The sequence below is a fragment of the Callorhinus ursinus genome, unplaced genomic scaffold (assembly GCF_003265705.2).
Source record: "Callorhinus ursinus isolate GAN/ISIS: 27379988/994484 unplaced genomic scaffold, GSC_fseal_2.0 scaffold33, whole genome shotgun sequence".
Classification (NCBI taxonomy): domain Eukaryota; kingdom Metazoa; phylum Chordata; class Mammalia; order Carnivora; family Otariidae; genus Callorhinus; species Callorhinus ursinus.
The window spans coordinates 3883965-3904042 of record NW_027397095.1 but is presented as its reverse complement, the minus strand read 5'-3'; the positions used below and the strand labels follow the sequence as shown (position 1 = coordinate 3904042).

The following is a 20078-nucleotide window of genomic DNA, read 5'->3' as shown; positions in this document are numbered from 1 at the left end:
ATCACAATAGCCAAGCTGATGCTCCAGCCACTAGAATGGTGTATTCCAGTAAGATCACAAGTACTATCACAATCTTTCTAGAGCTGGAGCAAGAGATATAAGCAAATATCTGAGACAGAAAGAAAGCCCTTAATTCATAGTGACTAAGATGCTTTTTGCCTGCTCTCGTAAAGGAAATTTAGCTTCTGAGTTTAAGTTACTTATTTAATTAGCATATACAAGGGGATATTAGGACTGGGATGGAAGTTTACTTTTTGTTTAAGTTGGTAAAGTCTTGCATTAACATTGGTCATTCAGTTCAGTAGAAGGAATCAGCAGGCTGATAAGATGAAATGCATTTAACGAGAATGACCAAGATTTCAGCTAGAAGAATTAAATATGATATTTTTCTGAACTATAATTGATAAGAAAAAAAGTTGAGTGTGATTCATCTTCGTAATTAATTGCATGTAGAAAATAACATTCAGATTAAAACATCGATATTAATTGAGCTCCTTTTTGAGCCTTATAAATGAATACTGGTTTGAATACTGGTACACGAAAGCATTGGAATGAACTACCCTCCTCCATGCTTCTTTTCCTTAAAAAAAAAAAAAAATCAATACAACTCAGTAGGCTGTTTTCAAATATAGGAAGCAAAGTAGGTGCTGCTTCCAAAGCAGTTTTCTGAGGGTCAGATATGAATGAGATTTTATCACACTTTCAGCCTCACATGATACCTTTCTATCAAGGAGCTCAAGGACCTCACAGGAACAGCCACTTCCCTGGAGCTTGAGCAGCAGGGATCCGTGGAAGGTGTCATTGTCCAGAAGTGAAAGGCAATGGTGACCTTCTCAGACAGAGTGGAGGAGATCAGGCATACTATTTTCTTGGGCTCTAGTAACCTGTTCCCACTGGCAGACAATATTCAAATTCTAAAGGAAGATTTCAATGTTAAAAAGAAATCTATGTGTTTACAATATTTATTGTAACAAATAACAATGAGTACCCCTTTATTCTAGCCCTTCCAGCTTTACCCTGTCTCTAATGTACTCGCTGACACTGCTTTTTCTTTCAGGTCTTTCTCTCCGATGGGCTACTTTTTGCTCCTCTGTACTTCAGGAAAATAACAAGTAACAGGGACAAAAGTTGCCTATTCCTCAAGAACTGACATAACAAGGTAAATATTAGGGCAGGGTACCATAATCATAATAATTGCTTTGATTAAATGCCTACCGTATGCCAAGCCCTATACTATCACGTACGCTATCATGCACTATCTCATTTCATTTTCTCCCACAAACTATCAGATAAATATTTCTATTGTTCTCATTTTGTAGAAGAGGAATTTGAATATCAGCTCATTAATTTATTTACCCAAGATCTCACAGCTAAGTAAATGGCAAGCTCAGGATTTAAACTAAGGCTCATCTGGTCCCAGAATCATTTTTCTGTGCCATACTGCCAACCTGAAACAAAATGATGTACTCTAAATATGATGTCAGGTGGTATGCATCCCTGCAAGCAGAAGAGATTCCAAGCTTTCAGACATTTTATGGCTGAAGGGATGATGTAGAACTAGAACTTATTGGGGGTAATGGCTAACATTTGTTGAGGGCACAGTACAGGCGCTGTTCTAAGAGTGTCACATGCATTGACTCATTTAATCCTTACAGCAACCCTACTAAGTAAAATATGTGGTATTTTAATGCCCATTGCAAAGATGAAAAAACTGGCACTGAAAGGTAAAATGACTTACTCAAGGTCACACAGTTGGGAAGTGGTGGAGCTAGAATCCAAATCCAAGCGGTCTGGCTCCAGAGTATACACGCTTAATCACAACACTATATTAATGAGAAATTGGTTGAGATTAGGAATTTTTCCAAGGAAAAAAAGTAATCACACGGTTTTAGAGCCAGAAAGAACCTTCAAGATTATTTGGTCCAAACTTCTTATCTTTCCAATGAGAAAAGGGAGGCAGAGCAAGCTTAAAGGACTTGCCTAAAGTCACATGGTTTGCAAGTAGCTTGAGACTGCATTACAGCCCAGGTCCTCTCTCAACCTTAGTCACATGTTCGTTCCATTCTCCCACATTATGCTCTCCCAGATACATTCATATGGCAAAACAGGAGTTGAATTCAGTTAAGCTATCTTTTGTGGGCCTGCACCTGAGCTACTGAACATGACTGCAGAAAATTCACATAGCTGAGCTGATGGGCTTTACTTTCATGTCAAGTATTCATGATCACAAGCCTCAATTGAGCACTCATCTCTGCCCTGAAATGCTACTTCTGCATTAAACTTATTTTCCCATTCTTCAAAGTGACCATGATATATCTTCACCTGTCTCCTCAATCCTTCCACATCTTTCCCACTCCTCTCCCACTTCCTGCTTTTAGCTGACTTTCTCATACTTTGTGGAGAAAACAAAAGCTATCGGAAAGAGCTCTCTCATCTTCCCAGCACCAAATCTACACACTGACCTACATCTTTATCTATTCTTTCTCTTCTGTCTTGTTGAAACGGAAGGAGTGTCCCCCAATGCCATCATCTCTTACCTGCTCAAAGACTTTGCTCCTGCTGATACTCCTTTTCTTCTGCATCATCACTTTTCCCCTTTCTACTGGATATCAGCCTTGACTTCTACTCTTTCAACATTTCCGATTTCCCAACCATCAGTAAATCCTGCCTTTTGATTCTAACTTCAGAATCCATGTTGAATTTCTCCATTTCTCTTCATCTTTGCTAACATCATTTTTAAAAAAAGATTTATTTATTTATCTGAGAGAGAGAGAGCAAGCAGGGGGGAGAGGAAGAGGGAGAGGGAGAGAGAGAATCTTGAGCAGACTCCCCACAGAGCACGGAGCCCAACTCAGGGCTTGATCTCACGACCCTGAGATCATGACCTGAGCTGAAATCAAGAGTCAGATGCTCAACCGACTGAGCCACCCAGGTGCCCCATTGCTAACATCATTTTTATCCAAGTCAGCATTTTCTCTTACCTAGACTCCTGCAATAAATAGCCTAATTAGCTGTTGTGCTTCCATTTTGTCCACCTTTCACTCACTCTCCACATGCAGCCAAAGTAGTCTTTACAGAAAATATAAAACAATTCATATGATTCCTATGCTTAAAACCTTTCTATGGATTCCCATCGCTTTTAGAATAAAATCCAAACTTCTTAAGGCCTATAAACCTTGCATGACGTGGCACCATTTACCTCTCCCAACCTTATTTCATGCCATATTCCCTTTCACTTAACTATGGTGGGTTTCCCTCCATTCCTGCAACACACCCAGCCTTTCTTGACTTAACCTGTGCTTGCTGTTTCCCAGGCTATTTGTGTGACAGACGCCTTCTCTTCATCATACCTCAGCTTGAAATGCATCTTTTCAAAGAAACCTTCCTTCCATGATATCTAAGTAGGTTCTGCCATTTTTTTTCTTATCTGTAGCTGTCTGTCCTCGCACTTACCACCATCAGTAAGAATTTTATATATGTACTCATTTATTTCTGTTCACTTGTCTGCCTCAAAGTTCAATGCTCAAGGGGGCAGGGACCTTGGTATATATATATTTTACTGTTGTATTTAGAATATCTAACAGAGTATCTGGCACCAAGCAGGTGCTCAATACATTTTTGCTGAATTATGAAATGAATTAATTAATCCCTGTATCCCATTGAAAAATACCTGAAACAATAATCAAATGGGGAGAGACAGAGTCCTTAGAATAAACCAAAAAAGGGAAGAAGTCAAGAAGGCAAGAGTTCTTCTTTAGGTCCTCTACAATCACTAACACATTGCTAGCAAATAAAGATACCCTCAATGGGGGAAAATAATTCTGACTTCTCTGGGAAAAGAATCTGGCTGGTTTCATGATCCCAAACATTTTGCCCAACTGTAATCAGCAGGTTCTGATCTCCTTCATGATGATCTCTTTCTGAATGAAAGAAAAAAAATAATCTGCAAAGTTAACCCAGATGAGGGACAGGACCTTGAGGATGATAACCATTTAAGGCTCTCTTTGTCAAATATGCTCCTTCTCACTATACATGCTTCCACAGAAAGCAGGAGTTACATTTTACTTGGTTATTTTTACCTTGAGTCATTTATTCCTCTGCTAAGTAGTTTATTGATTCTTCAACATCAATTTAGAGCTGGAGTTTACAGCACTCCCATCAGAAACCTTAGAGTGCTCAAAATAAATGTCTTGCCTGAAAAATACCATGTCAGTTGTTTACTCAGGTAAACAAATGTACCTAAAGGTAGAAACTAAATATAGATATCCGCTTATACATACACAGTTGGGATGTGACCTTTCTTTTTTTTTTAAAGATTTTATTTATTTATTTGAGAGAGAGAGAATGAGAGATAGAAAGCTCAAGAGGGAAGAGGGTCAGAGGGAGAAGCAGACTCCCCGCTGAGCAGGGAGCCCGATGTGGGACTCGATCCCGGGACTCCAGGATCATGACCTGAGCCGAAGGCAGTCGCCCAACCAACTGAGCCACCCAGGCGCCCGGGATGTGACCTTTCTAAGAACAAAAAATAAGAGTAAAAATCTGTAATATACAGAAAAATTCAGTAGTATAAGGAGTCTAATAAGGAAAATGATAGAATTCACTCTAGCATACTACCTCCCACTAATGTTCTCTAACAGTTATTTTAGACAGGAAGCACAAGGTTGCCAAAAGTTCTTGTTCTACATTTCCTGTACTAGTTTCACATCCTACACATCTATCCTAGTATTAAAAATATTGTCCATGATATTTTGCATAGAGTGGGAGCCTCCAAAACCTCCAAAATCTGCCTATAAACCTTTTGGGATTCAAATTCCAACTTTCATCCTGTAAAAAGCATATCTGCCTACACACACCACCCCCTTCTAGCAAAACGTTGGTTATGCTCAAATGCTTTGGGATTAGGAGTGAGGAAGTCTTGAATTACATATCTAAGTATAACCTATTAACTGATGGGCCAGAGAAACACAAGAAAGACACAAATGTTTTAACAGTTTCACCCCAAGTGTAAGTATTCAGGTATATCATGACACATATAGAGAGCACAAAATTTCCTTTTCACCCTAGAAGGAAAGGAGGTGTTAAACTTTCTTGAGTTTTAGCACTGCACGTTTAAAAGAACTGCTTTGTATGTTGATTTGGAGTTGCAACTCACATGAGTTGCTTAGGGGATTCCCCGAAATGCACCAGAATTCAGGCATATATAAAATTATAATTACTTTCCATTCCTTTTCTCCAATTTCCACATAATTGTTCATCCTGATATAGCCCTGTGTTCTTTAACGGACTATGGAAAAGGGCCCAGCATACTTGGTGGTCTTTCAAAACTGCAATAACCAGGCAGGGTCATTCATTCAACAAATATTTATCGAGTGCCTGCCAGGTGCTAGGCACTGTTCTAGAAGCTGGCATGACAAGCCCATAGAGGGGTTGCATAGGTTCAAATGAGCTTGAGAGAGTAACTGGAGAGAAGGCTTTCTGATTTCTAAGGCTGTTCCTTTTTTGTTTTTAATCAGGCAATGGAACAGCAATCATAGGCTGTCCATAGCAGGTAAGATATCAAATGAGGAGCCTCTTCCTCAGGACAACCTGACTTTGGCCTCCCTCTTTTCTAATCCCAGCATAGCACAGCCCAGGACCCAGGGAAAGGAGATCTGAAAAATGAGGACAATTTTGTTCTGAGTAACTAAGGCAAATGGAACCCTCTCTAAAGGGAGCCCTCCAAACCATCCCTGCCCTGAGCCTGGGTCTCCACTGCCATTTGCTTTACATCTTGGGTTTAAGGTCCTTCTTTACCTTTTCCTCCCCATTACTCCAATGCAGCACAATCAGGCAGGTCACATATATAATGATCTTTACTCTGGTAGGAGGAAAGCTTAAATTTCTATACAGATCATTCATTCATTCATTCAACAAATATTTAGCGAGGACCTACTGTGAGCCAAGAATGGCTCTTGGTGCTGGGGATATAGCAGTATACAAACAGATGATCAGTCCTACTCTGATGGAGTTTACAATTTAAATGGGGGTTGTTAAGGTAAGTTGCAGTCAATTTTGCAATAACCACGTAGCTTAATACTGCTTTAAGTGATTACACAGTCCCTTCCTGTTCCTCCTTTCTCTGGTTTCTACTCTAGAGCCCAACCTTTGCACCTATGTGTTCTTGCTGCTTCTGCTGTTTCTGTACTCCACTTCTACTCCTAGGTCCAGCCTAAATGCTTGCTCTCTTTCAGCTGCCTCCACTGCCCTCTCAGGTCCTCAGGCACACTCCCGGTAGTTGTGACTATCTCTAATGAACAGAGCTCTCCCTGCAGTGGGACCCCATCTTTCTTAGATCCCAGTGACATCAATTTGACCAAAATCACCAGGGTATTCACTGGGCTCTGGCTTCTCATCTTGGGAATCTCTGATTAGCCTTTCCTTAGCGTCTTAGTTGAGCCTCCAGCTCCATGTACGAATCCTTGTTTTCCTTTATTCTGTAACCTTTTCTTTTCGTTTACTTTGTACCTCTATTTTTTCCTGACAAATATTTCTCAACCAAGTTGAGAAAGGAAGATAGTTGGGAATATGAAACAGCACAGCCCAATTTAAATAAATCTATTTGTTAAAAAAAATCTGGATTGTCAAAGATAACTTGAAAAAGAAAGCTTCTGGGGCCAGGTACCATGTCTTCATAAGACTCTGATCTCATATATACACGGTTGCTTCCTGTGGAATTTCTGCAAGCTGTTCTTTAAAATAATTGTGCTGTGTGTTTCTGGGTTCTTATGGGGATTTAACATTTTGAAACCACAGGAGCAAACAGGAAAATCTTAAAATGTGATTACTCAGTAGTCAAATAAAATGTTATAAGAAATGTCCCCATTTTTCCTACCCTCCAATTTTTTCCATCCCAAATGAAATAGAAAACAAGTTGAAAATATTTCAGTCCAAACAGTAATTTTATGAAAAAGATAAGCACCTAGGAACAGAGGCTTATAACGAAAGTGTCTCCTCTACCACAGAGCAACACTAATGTAATTCAATAAAGTTTATAAGACCATTCCTGCCAATCAAAATCTAGAAAAGACAATTTCCTGTTTGTGGAAATAGATGTGATACTGAACAGAACCAAATTAGGTTGCAATTAACTTAGCAAAAACTTGATACACTAGACTCAGGTTAGCTAAAACAATTTTGCTGCATTTAACACATTTGCATACTAGTTTAATAAAATTAAGATTTTCAAGAGAATTCTCATCTTTGGGAGTAGGGAGGGAGAACTGAATGAGTTATGTGGAAAAAAGCTATATAATAAAAATAGCAACCATTCACTGAGAGTTTACTAAGTTTAGGGTACTATGCAAAGTGCTTTATATACATTTTCTCATTTGATTCTCACCATAATTTTAACAGGTGGGTGTTATTATTTCAGTTTTACAGATGATGCAACTGAAGCTCAGAGATTAAGTTAGAAGTGTAAATTCATACAAGTAATAAGAGATAAAATTCAGACCCAGATCTACTCTTACCTGCTGGGTTATGTTGCCACTCATGGAATATATAACAGACATATCTATATAATATATACTTAAATATAATATATACTTATAATATATATATATATAATATATACTTATATGTATATTTATAACAGATAAATCCTAAGTGAAATAGCTAGGCATGAAGCATCATGACCTAGCAGAAAAAGCACTTGATCAGGAGTCCTGAGACCTGGGTTCTACTCTAGGCTCTGACACTAATTAGTTGTATGGCTTCAGATGAGTCACTCAACATCTCTGGGCTTCAGTTTCCCCATTTTATAATAAGGATATCAAGCTAGAAGTTCTATAGCATCCCATTTAGCCCTGCCATTCTATTACTCTACTGATATAAGTTATGTCATATGTATTACCACGAATGTTTCGCCTTTGGGGATAATGTACACTGAAAGCAACTTGAGGAATAGATTCTGCTAAAAAGTATACCCCTGACATAAGCAGACCTGCTAGAAAGAGGGAGAGGATTTCAAAAGGAACACCTTTTTGTGATTGCAAATGGTGCTGCCAGCACAGTCTTTGAACTCTCCTTCACCATTAGCCAAAGAGAGGCTTCAGTTAATCTTCACTAAAGATGACAGTCTGCAAGTATTTTGGACCTCCAGGTCGAGGCTAAGTTGGCAAGAACTAAATGGAGAGAAAACCATTTTACAGGGTCACTGCTAAGCCCAGAATCATGAAATTTCTGAAGAAAGTGTTTATGGGTGACTAAATCAAAGGCCTCAGTTAGGTCAGTAAAAATGGTTCTAATAATATAAGCCTCATACATTGTTTCTGAAATATCACTGGTGCTTTTAGTAAAGTTAAATTGAGAGACAGGCTAGCTGTGAAACATAAGTAGACCACAGTTAGTGAATTCCCTTCTCTAGGGGACTGACCATTTGGGGATTTTATAAAAACTTCACATAACTTTGGCAAGACACATTGGATCACAATCAGTGTAGATGGACCCTAATTTTTGATCCTTTGTACAATACACAATGTCAAATTGATTAGTGAGTCTCCAGAAAGAAGGGACACATTTAAAGACTCAGTTGGCTTTTTACAGGGATTCCAGCCAGTTTGAGGAGCAACTGATTGAAAGTCTTAAGTTTTTATGTTTGTATTTCTCCAGAGTAGCTCTTGACTAGCTTCTCTCTGCCCCTTTACCTTCCCAGGTGACAACCCGCTGTCATCTCTGCCATAGGAAGTAGTGATAAGCCATACTCCTAGCTGCCTTTCCAGTTCTCTCAAGAGCCATTGAGCAAAGGATAATGATAGTGTCTTCTCACTTCTATCACTGACAGTAATGGAATTCCTAAAGAGCTCATTTTTCTCATAAAATATTTTAGAAAGGTAGCCAAAGAAAGGTAAAGGAGGGCTGAGGGAGAGAGAGAGAGAAAGGGTTAGTTAGCTGTTATTTTCCTCATGGCATGGTACATTTGTATTTTTAAATTAAATAAAACCCTTTGTGCTCTAGGTGAGAATGCTACATGAATCACAGATGGCTTTTGTAATTGGCCAATATTAGAAATACAAAGGTGTCTGAATGAATAGACAAATGACATTATCATAAGATTGGAAAGGGAAGAACCATATGGCAAGTTAATGCAAGGAATTATTAAGATAAAGTGAAAGAGTTGGAATTTGAAAGTGGGTACTAAATTCATTTGGATTATAAACTGTTGCAATTATTAGAAAAGAGAACCCTGGAGGCTAATCAATTTTCATTAATGGATTTCTTTTGACCTTGTCCAGTGATTTCTAAATTTGTTTTTGCAACAAACCCTTGATATGGCTTCTCTCCATTTGATGGGCCAGGGCGTTAACTTATACTTCATCTGTGCCAATAGCTAATCTACATAGTAACAGAAATAAAGCCTGTCCAACTGTGAGCTCTGAGTATCCAACTAAGTCCACAAAAGGCCTAGAAAGGGCATGGCTGCTCACTAGCCAGTAGATGTACCAACTTCGATTCATATAATTTTAGAGTTGAAATGGGTCTTTGAGTTTATCTTACTCTTAACATGTATTATTACTCTTAACTCTATATTAGGAGGTACGGTCATAGGGTTGTATGAGGATGAAAGGAGGTATGTGCAAATTGCCTAGCACACAGTAGGCACTTAAAAATACGTCAGTTTCCTTCCTATTCTTCATGCCCAAATTTTCTCTTTTCCAGGCACAAAGTCCCAGTTTCTAACCTTCCTTAATATGGCAAGTTTCCCAGCCCCTGACCATCTTTGTTTATTCTAGTTTGTCAAATGTTTTTCTTAAGATGTAGTACCTGGGATAGAAAGCATTATTCCAGAGGTGTGACCCACGTATGCCATGCAGAGTAGAGTGGGACTTCAATCTTAAAGTTCTTTAATCTTGGGAAGATACAGCTCAGCTAAAGGCAGATGTGGGCAAGGCAGGGGTTAGGTCTATTCTCTTATCACCATGATTCCTTTTGCTCATTGATTTCCTTTTTCCTGGCCCACAGGCTAATGAGTGATCGATTCCATCAAAACTTCAAGTTACTTATTGAATCAGAGCAGTTGTACTGGCCAGATCCAGTAGCTCTTTCCTGGGACTCTGCTTTCTTAGCAAGTGATGCATAATAATGCAGCAAATCTAATTCCTACCACATATACTGATGGGCATTACTGCCAAAGTGTCTCTTCCAATCCATTTTGTGTGGTTGCTTTCCTAAGTAACTTATTGAATTAAAAATATAATAATTTTAATCTTATTGCTTAGTACCAATTAAGCGTGTTAGAGAGGTAGAGTGTATGCTTTGAAAGTATAAGGCTGGAGTTCAGTTTCCACCTTTCCAATTTTCTGGAGGCAGTACAGAATTCTGAGATCACTAAGCAAGAGTCACGGAACTAGAGACAGTGCACTGTATACACCACAAACTTAATATATGATCCCAAGTCATTTAACCTATTTGGATCATAGTTTCCTCCTCTGTAAAAGGAGAGGGTTGTATTAAACAAATTGTAGTGTCTCTTCTGGATCTAAAAATATATAGTTCTATTCTGTGCCTTATGGATAATTAAAAAATTATATTTTCCTGTACCAAAACTTTTTAATCAGTTATTGCTAAGGAACAGTCCAAACAAAATAGGATTTTTAAACAACTTTTGTAATTTAAATAGAGAACTGAAATAGTTGAACATTTCTTCTCCCAACCTCTTGCTTATGTAATTTTAAAGCAGTTAATGAAATTATGTTTTACAAAGATTATTGTTATATAGCCAAGCTGAAGAGGAGAGCTCAATGTCTGCACCTGACGTACAACAGAGAGAGCTGCTTTGAGCAAGACTGTGTATAATGTATTAACCATAGGGAATGGCTTGGAACCTGACCTTGAGTAGACATTACATTCCTCATAGCTCAACTTAGTAATATGCTGTGAGAATGTCTGAGAACATACATCACCCCCCGTTACCTTATGTCAGCGATCATACCATAAGCATGTTTAAAATTTTTGTTATTAATTTAAATCTTAAGGTAGTAATCAAAACTACTATAGAGCAATGCCTTTTACTCTTGGTGCATGTAAAGTAATTGTTTTTTTTTAATGTTTTATTTATTTATTCATGAGAGTCAGAGAGAGAGAGAGAGGCAGAGGCAGAGGGAGAAGCAGGCTCCCTGCCTAGCAGGGAGCCCAATGTGGGACTCGATCCCAGTACCCTGGGATCATGACCTGAGCCGAAGGCAGACGCTTAACCATCTGAGCCACCCAGGTGCCCCATAAAGTAATTGGTTTATGAAAGATGTCCAATATGCAGTCTGATCTTTTATATAGGCTACCCTCTTTTTTAACAATCCTCTAAGAAGATATCTATGAAGGCTGTTACTCTACTCAAATTAAATCTATAGATACATTACCCATAGAAGTCTTAAGAAGCAACATTGCTGGTTACATTTATTAATAAAAAAAAGTCCAATAAAACACTGATAAAATTTATGTTTTTTGGCTCCTAACTCAGAAACACCATAATGAATCATGGGCTATGAATTCTGGTATTTGAACTCTGACAATGGCATCACAGGACTGTTTTAGAGGAGAACATGATCCTTTCCCTGTATGATCATGCTCCTGAATGTTAAGATGTTTAGTAAAACACAGACACACACACATCACACATGCCTGTAGGGTAGGAATTCCTATAGTATTTTACAGAGTATATTCTATTTGCTATCACCTATTTCTCCATCAGACTAAAAAGGCAGCACATAGGAAGACAAGAAAACCATGAAAAACCTCTGTTTTCAACATTTTGGCATTCTTGTTGAATTAATGCAGTGGCTGAAAGATAAATCCAAAATAGTGTGAGGGGGTAACCTTGGCTCATCACAGCGTCATTTATGCTGATACTTCTTTTTTAATATACTGATATTTCTAAAGGTCAGAAGAATTTAGGTCCAGGCTCACTCCCCATTGCTAATTCACTCCAATGTGACAAATCCATGATGATGTGGTCTCCCAATTATCCTCTCTGCAGCTAGAGAGGAAGAAACAGCAGAATTTCCAAAGGCCTATGTCATTACTCTGCTTTCCCCAGGTGGGATTCTTGCTGTTATCCCTGAGCTATGACAGAGAGGCCACTACACAGCAGATGGTAAGTAAAGAGGACCAAAGTTTAAATTAACAACCATCACCACCAACATTAAGCCTCCCTTTGAAACAACAGGAACTGTGAAATCTGATTCTACATTTCTGTTGAAGGTCAACAAAGCACGGCCTTCTTAGGGGAGACAGGGTTTACTGCCTTTCTTAGCATAAATACACCAAGCAAGAATATATCAAGCAGAAGATAATAGTGCATCCCTAATTTAGTAATTGTCACAGGACTCTTTCCTTCTCCTCAATTAAACAGTTAACAGGGAGCTGGGATTCACACAAAGAAATTCGCTCCTCCTCCCTCTTTCCCAGTTTGATTTATGCATAGCCCCTGGAGACGCAAATTAATGTCTTCATAGACCAAAAGCCCCAGCTGTTTTGGAAAACCTATGACAAAGCTTAACTAAGCAAAGTTCACGCATGCAAACACAAGGCCCCCATAATTACTAAGCTGGGTATTACAAAGCTGGCTCCTCAATCAAGGGTCTAAAGCCAGCCTTATTGCCTCTCTCATTCCCAGCCAGGCTGGCCTGAATACACCTATAAGTGCTAATTTAGTACTGCCTGAGGCATTGTGGATTCTGGATAGATGGACACCAAGCAAAACTGAAGAAGAGGTATAGAACTGTAGGGATTTAAAACCACAATTCATCATTTATTAATATTCAATGAAAGCACTAGAAATCCGTGAAACTCCATTTCTTACAGACCTAATTTCTTCAGTTTATTTGTTTTCTTGTTTGATGGTAAGAACTCAGAAAATGACATGACAAATTTAAAGAAAATTCTCAAAGACACTTAGTACTCTCAATTCTGTCTTAACAAAAGTCAAGCCTCCCCTCCATACCCCACCCCTTGGAAACATGTGGCCAGCACTCGCTGTTCCTACTTCCTCTCCTCTTAATCCACTCCTCAATCACTGCATTTTGTCCACAGCATTTTTACTGAAACAACCCTTGCAAATGTCACTGGCAGTCTTTATTGCTAAAGCCAGTGACCACTTTTCAGTCCTTATCTTATTCTTTCTCGCTACAGCATTTAACTCTGCTGACCATTCCTGCTTTCTTGAAACTCCTCCCTTGCCTTCTGTGACACCCCCTAACTCTCTGGTTTCTCTTTCTCAGTGTCCTTCATGGATTTCTTTCCCTCTACTCATTTCTTCAACACCAGTGTTTCACTTTATGCTTCTTTTCTTCTTATTCCACAACCACAGGTTCTTAATCTAAACATCATAAGGGTTCATGGATGTGCTTCAAGAGGTCTATGAAGCTCCTAAAATTGCACGCAGAAGTGTATATGTAAATTTTATGGGGAGAGGGTTTATAGTTGTCAGATACCTAAAGGAGTCTAAGGCCAAATAAAGTCTAAGGGCAAAATGATCCTCAGACTGGCTCTGGGAATCCCATGACTTCAAATCATATCTCTATATAGGCTGATAACTCTGATATCTATATCTCTAGTCCAGATCGTTCTTGGTATGGGCATCCCCTGGGTACTTCAAATTTAACCCATTATTTTTACTCAAAAATCCTGCTTTTTCTCCCATGTTCTCCATGTTAGTAAACAGCACACAACCCACCTAGCTGCTCAGTACAGAAGCCTGGAAGTTATCCATAGTCATCCCTCTCCCTTGTTCTCCACATCTAGTAACCAAGTCCTATGGATTCTACTTCCTATCTCAAATGTGAACTCTTCTTTTCATCCCAACTATCATTACCTCAGTTCAGGTCATTACCCAACAGGTTCTTCACATATATTTCTGACTCCAGTCAACTCGCCAGCTGCAGATAGAGTGGTCCTTCTTTTTTTTTGTAAGAGAGAGAGAGAGAAAGAGAGAGAGAGAGCAGGGGAGGGGAGGGGAGGGGAGGAGCAGAGGGAGAGGGAGAGAGAGAATCTTAAGCAGGCTCTGTGCCCAGTGAGGAGCCTGACGTGGGGCTTGATCCCACGACCCCGAGATCATGACCTGAGCTGAAATCAAGAGTCAGACGTTCAACTGACTGAGCCACCCAGGTGCCCCTAGAGTGATCCTTCTAAAAGACAAACATGATCATGTCACTTCCTGGCTTAAAAACTCTTCAGCAACTACTTTATCACTCTTGGACCACAGAACTTCAAACTCCCTGACATGGCAAATGAGGTCCTTTATGACCTGGCTCCTGCATCCTGCTTATTTATCTCTATAGTCCCATCCATACTCTATAGTCCCCTTAACCAACTCCCTTAACCACCTCTCCTCTCAACCCTTAACCACTCTATATTCTCTAGGCATACTGAACCATTTTCAGTTCTTGCCTCAAGGATTGCATATACTTTAACATCAGTCTGGGACACTCTGCCCCACTTTGGCTTGGGTAACCTCTGCCAGGAAGCTATCACCAGCTACCTAAAGCTGAGTTAGGGGATGCCTTTTATATGGTCTGCCAGCATCCTACATGTGCTATGGAAACATATGTTTCCATATGTTGTGATTGCCTATTTCTCTGCTTCTCCATTTCCCACTAGGGTTTGGTAAATAAACTATATAATCCTTGAGGTGAGGGGCCATATGGTGTCCTTAGCACCCAGCACAGTGTCTAGCACAAAATAGTTAATCAATAAATATATGATGATTAACTAAATGAATTAATGGACAGATGGCAAATCCAGGATGTTGACACTATACTCTTAATTCTCACTATTTTTGCCTTCAGCTTAGCATAGGAAACAAAACAATGGACTCCAGATAAGTCAACCAATTTAGGCTTTAACTCCCTAGGCCTCACTTTCCTCATTTGTATAACTATTAGGAAACATTCTCCATGGTCCCTAATGGCTTGGAAATTCTCTAATTCACTGCTTCCTTAATATATCTGATTCTCACGCCCCAAATTCCACTTCAGGCCCTCCATTCTCTTCCCTACATGCCCCACCCCCATCCAGATGGCATCATGATGATCTGGTTTAACATAAGGCCAATATTGTATGTGTGTGTTTGTGTGTACGAACGAGAAGGAGAAAAGGAAGAAAGGAAGTGAGGGAGTGAAGAGGAGAGAAGGGAAACAAAACATAGTGAGGCAGTTTCTGGACATCCTTCCCTTCCCATTTCTATGCTTTGTAAGAAATGATAGCTGGTCTCAGAGGTCTAATTTTAAGATGTTGACAATGTTAAATTACTGTATGGTGACAAAATTCTTAAAATTGTTTAAAACCACTCAGAACAGTAAAAACAAACAAACAAAAAACAAAAAACAGGTAAGGAAAAAGTTAGGGTCAAGTAGACATAAGTTATTTTAAAAAGGTTGAATCTCAGTAACTTGATACAGTTTGGTAAATAAAGCTTACTGAAAGCTTAAAAGAAAGGGGGACATCTCTTTTGAAGTGACACACAGCCTGAACTTCTCCGATCAAGAGAAGTTGAAGAACTATGGTTACAGAAGCATTTGAAGTTACTGCAAAACTATGGGAATATGTAACAAAACTAACCAACACTAAGAATATAATAATGCAAGGACCAATCCTATACTGGTCCCTGGGGCAGGAACCAGATGGCCTAAAAGACCAATTCTCATCTCTTAATTTCTTTGATTGATAAGGAAGGAAATGCTTCCATTTAGTTCTCATAAACAGTGACCCCTTTTCTCCTCTGTGGACAAAGTTGATGTACTGCCACTTTTGTTTCCAGATATTAAACTCGTATTTAATGATATGTGTGCTCGGTAATGTATGTATCCAAAAACTTTTGCTGACAAAAATGGCCTTGCATTCATCTATTTGTCTTTCAGCTGCTGCACACAAATGCAGCAGCGAAGTGGGGAATTTAAATGCACAGCAGGCAGCTGATGTATTTCTCCATAAACTAGTCTACATATTATGGCAAGAGTAGAAGCAAAGAAAACCTCAGATGCATTCTTCCCTATAAAGAGGCAAATGAAGCCAAGGGGCAGAATAGTTAAGAAGGAAAATGGAAGTCTAAAATGAGATTACTAGTGCATACCCTTTTAAAAACAAATCAAAAGAACATTATCCTTGCTAACACTGAAGATGGGTTAAACTCTTCTGGTGCAAAGAAAAAAGAAGAGTGTCCACTTTCTAGTCTAAAGAAAACTAACAGCATTTTCAACACTGTTAGATAGATACCATTTCACTTCAGAGGTGGTTACACTTCAGTAGTGGATAGAGTTAGTATGTCATGTAAAGGTAAGAGGCAAAATAAGAATATTTAGAATAAATGGCAACATACAGAAAAAAAAAGACAGCAACCCCCCTAGCAATGCCCACTGTGCCTGCTGATCTTGGATACCATGGAATTTAGGTAAATAGGTAAATAGATAGTTTACAGAGCTCTTATACAAATTCTAACTATATCTCACATATAAATATACAAATATATAATTACATTTTGATATATTAATATGTGATAGCAAAGCAGAGATCACGGGCAGGAAAGTACACCTGAGTCACTGGGATAATGAAGTAAGAGGAAACCACAAGAGACCATGGGAGATCAGGTTGAGAAATCAGAGTCGTTTCTTGAAAAATTCTATGTGGGGATACATTTCCACATAGTAATATTTTAAAAATGCCAGAAGCAGTCCGCATAGGAATATTTTAAAATGCAAAGCTAATATTGTACATTCAAGTAAGATTTATTTTTACAGATATGAAATTTATATATTCAGTTTCTTAGAAACACATTTTTTTCATAAAGTGAGGCATCCCTGTACCACCAAGCTTCATGTGGTCTTGCTTTTGATTTTTCTTTTATAAATTTGAGTATGGGCATACTGGGTCTCCACAAAGCTTAGAATGCCTATTCTGTGGTGGGCAGGCAGAGGGAGGAAATTCATACTTCAAAACCAGGAGACTGAGACAATATCCAACAAATCACTGTCCCCATTGAGGAAGTAGAGTTTTGTGACAAAAGGGAAAGAGAAAACATTTTTTGGAAACATTTTAAAGGCGTGAGGCTAAATTCAGAAGAATGTAATAAATGAGAGGTAAGAAAGTCCTTAAAAGTCTCCCGAAAAGGGTGAATTGCACTATCTATATTTGGAAAGTAGTGTGTTTTCACATTTTGGTTAAAAATCAATCTCTGACGAGCTCAGAGCAAGGTAGGCACTAAGGTCTCATTTAATGGAGGATAAAGTGTTTTTTACACTATATCTAAGTATTGATCTGACATACTTAAGAGCAATGAATAAATAAATATAAATAGAACTGTTGTGAGGAAACCCTGAGTCTGTTTTTCACTGTCCATATATATTAATATACAAGCATAATTTTTGGTTATATGTGCAGCTGGTGGCTTCTATCAGAATAGTGTTTAAACAAATGCCCTGTTTGTGAAACTATATTATTCTATAGCATAGATAGATCACTTAGATATTAATTCCATTTGTGATAGATGTTTCCTTGAGTCCAATTATAAGAAATAGTCAAGTTGATGCATTAGCAAAGTGGTATCTATTAGGTGACCTCTAAGAAAAAAAGTCCAGAAGACAGGATCCACAGAAAAATCAGGACTAAAACTCAGACAGCTGTCCATTCTTCTGTTTAACTTAGACATACATTTTAAAGAATAATCTATATACATTAACAGTATAAAAACTTGAATTAGTAATAGAACACATTTAACCAGCTTTTGTGAAATTAATACCTTAACTCCTAGATAAAGGCCCACAGATAGTAAACATGTGTTGACTCTGATAAATGCAAACTATTATCTTGCATTATATAATGTTCAAAGAGTCTAGTGAGATAAAGGTCACTCTAAGTAAATCCTAGTTCTAGCAGTATTCTAGGGTAGAAAATCAGCTTTTAGTCTGATAAACCACCCACGTTTCTAACTTACCAAGTCATAGTCTCATGCCCTCAAATCATCTAATGATCCCAGTTTCAAATCTCTTCTAAAAATAGTCTGGCCACCCTCTATCCGGAAATGATGACCATCCAGGTTTCTTGAACCTCTAGGCTTTACAAATGATAACAGCACTGCACAATTATTGCAATTAAGAAAGATATTACTGTGGTTCTTATGGACAGAAAATCCATAGTTCTCTTTATCAATGTCAACAAATAAAAATGAACACCTGAAAAGATTAAATTATAAATTCAAAAGTTTGAATTTTACATAATATCAAAATCTATGCCATAGTAGATACACTACCCTAAGAAAATCCATCCATTTCAAAATGATGGGCAAGGATAGGATATACTTCTCATTCATTATAACAAAGTCATCCTTAAGGAAAAAAAAAAGTGGAGAGCAAAAGAAAACTGAAAATTGTGAAAGTAGCCTTAAATTAAATGTTGCAAACTTAGCATGAACTTTAAAGTGGAGGTCCTATATATGTGTGTGTGTGTGTGTGTGTGTGTGTGTGTGTGTGTGTGTGTGTGTATAAATATATATATATATTTTTACCAAATGGATATTGAAGTTCCACCTTTGAATTCTAAACTTTTGTTACAGAGCTTTGCTCTTTGGGTGCTAATAAGAAAGAGGTAACAGCATCCAAAAGTGAAAAAAAACTGGAAAAACAAAGAAAACCCAAATTTGTCTGGCAACCAAGCTAAACCCCTCTCTTCCGTTGCACTGGTAACAGCAATAGCAGTAGTGGCTGGTGGCAGCAGACCCTCCCTAAGGCAGTCTTAATTATCTGTGTCAGAGAGGGACCATTATGGCCAAACTGGTCCTAGAGGATCTGTCTGCAAAATGTGAAAAACTACAATCCCAAGTACAATCCCTTGAGGAAAGCTCAAAATCCCTGTCAGTAATATTGGTAATCTGGACTAGAGAATTCAGTTCACATTCAACTGAAAAACAGACTAAATAGGCAACAGGAGAGGCAAAGGAAGGGGGAAGCTACCACAGCAAGAGCTAAAACTACTAATTAAAACAAAACGTGCATCTGTAGAGATGCAGTGAGAAGGGTACAGTCAAATGATGGCACGACAATGCTTATATTTTACAACAATCAAACAAACAAAAAAACCCCAACTGAACTCTCAAAAGCAGTTTTAGTACAACTCATGTTTTACAGTCATTTATTTTCTTAATCTTGACAACAGACAACTGTTAAGTGTTGCATAATTAAATATGTAAGCTAAAAGCATTTAAGTGGTAGCTATGGTTAGAACCTACAATATATGTGCCATTTCCACAACCAGTTCACCACAATGACTGCAGTCAGAGAACAAGAGCAAGAAAGCTGTCTGCAGCTATGGTGGAGGGTGGGGGTGCTATGAGAACAGACTAAAAGGATTAGAGTTTAATAATCTGGACAGATGAAAGAATCAATCATGGATAACTACCACCTAAACAACAACCACCATTAAGCACTTATGTGTGCCAGTCATGCTACTAAGTGCAGAAATACTGAACTATGTCCAAGGAGGGATGAAGTGTTGTCAAAGTAGATTTTAACATTCCTTCTTTCAGTTGTATCAAGAATTATGTTAGTCATGCAACAGCTGTGAACTAGTAAACAACAGAATGTCATGGAAAGGACCTCAGATTGGAAAACAGAAAATTTAGGTTTTAGTTTTAAGAGTATGAAAAACTAAATATGTCACCTAGAACAAATTACCTAACCTTCTTAGGCTTATTAAAAGATCTATACAGTAGAAGTGTTGGACCAATCAGTAGTTTTCTGTTGCTTTAAGCAGCCAACCCATTCTTCAAATAAAATCTTATAGGAATGCCCTACATATAAAGGGGTTGAAAGTGCAAATTTTGAGGGGGTAAAAAATGGCGGAGGAATAGGGGACCCTATTCCAACCAGTCCCTGGAATTGAGATGGATAACTACCAGACCACTCTGAACAGCCATGAAATCAGCCTGAGATGTAAGAAGATAGATCTGGATCTCTACAAACAGAATATTGCAGGCGGTTGGTTTTGAGGTACAAAGCAGGGAGCCATGATTCCCCGGGCAGATATCGGAGGATAAACAGAAGCGGGAGGGAGCTGAG

General features: G+C 38.4%; 1 protein-coding gene across 15 annotated transcripts in view; it reads right to left on the bottom strand.

The window, feature by feature from the left end:
• ENOX2 (ecto-NOX disulfide-thiol exchanger 2) overlaps positions 1–20078 on the bottom strand; it is a 279817-nt gene that overhangs the window by 204733 nt on the left and 55006 nt on the right. For 6 of the 15 annotated variants that reach the window (XM_073879143.1, XM_073879139.1, XM_073879138.1 and 3 more), the window contains exon 3: positions 1739–1823. The exons of the other annotated variants lie outside the window; for them this stretch is intronic. The gene's annotated coding sequence lies outside the window, so the exon portion shown is untranslated. The remainder of the gene's footprint in view (positions 1–1738; positions 1824–20078) is intronic. 15 annotated transcript variants of the gene reach the window in all.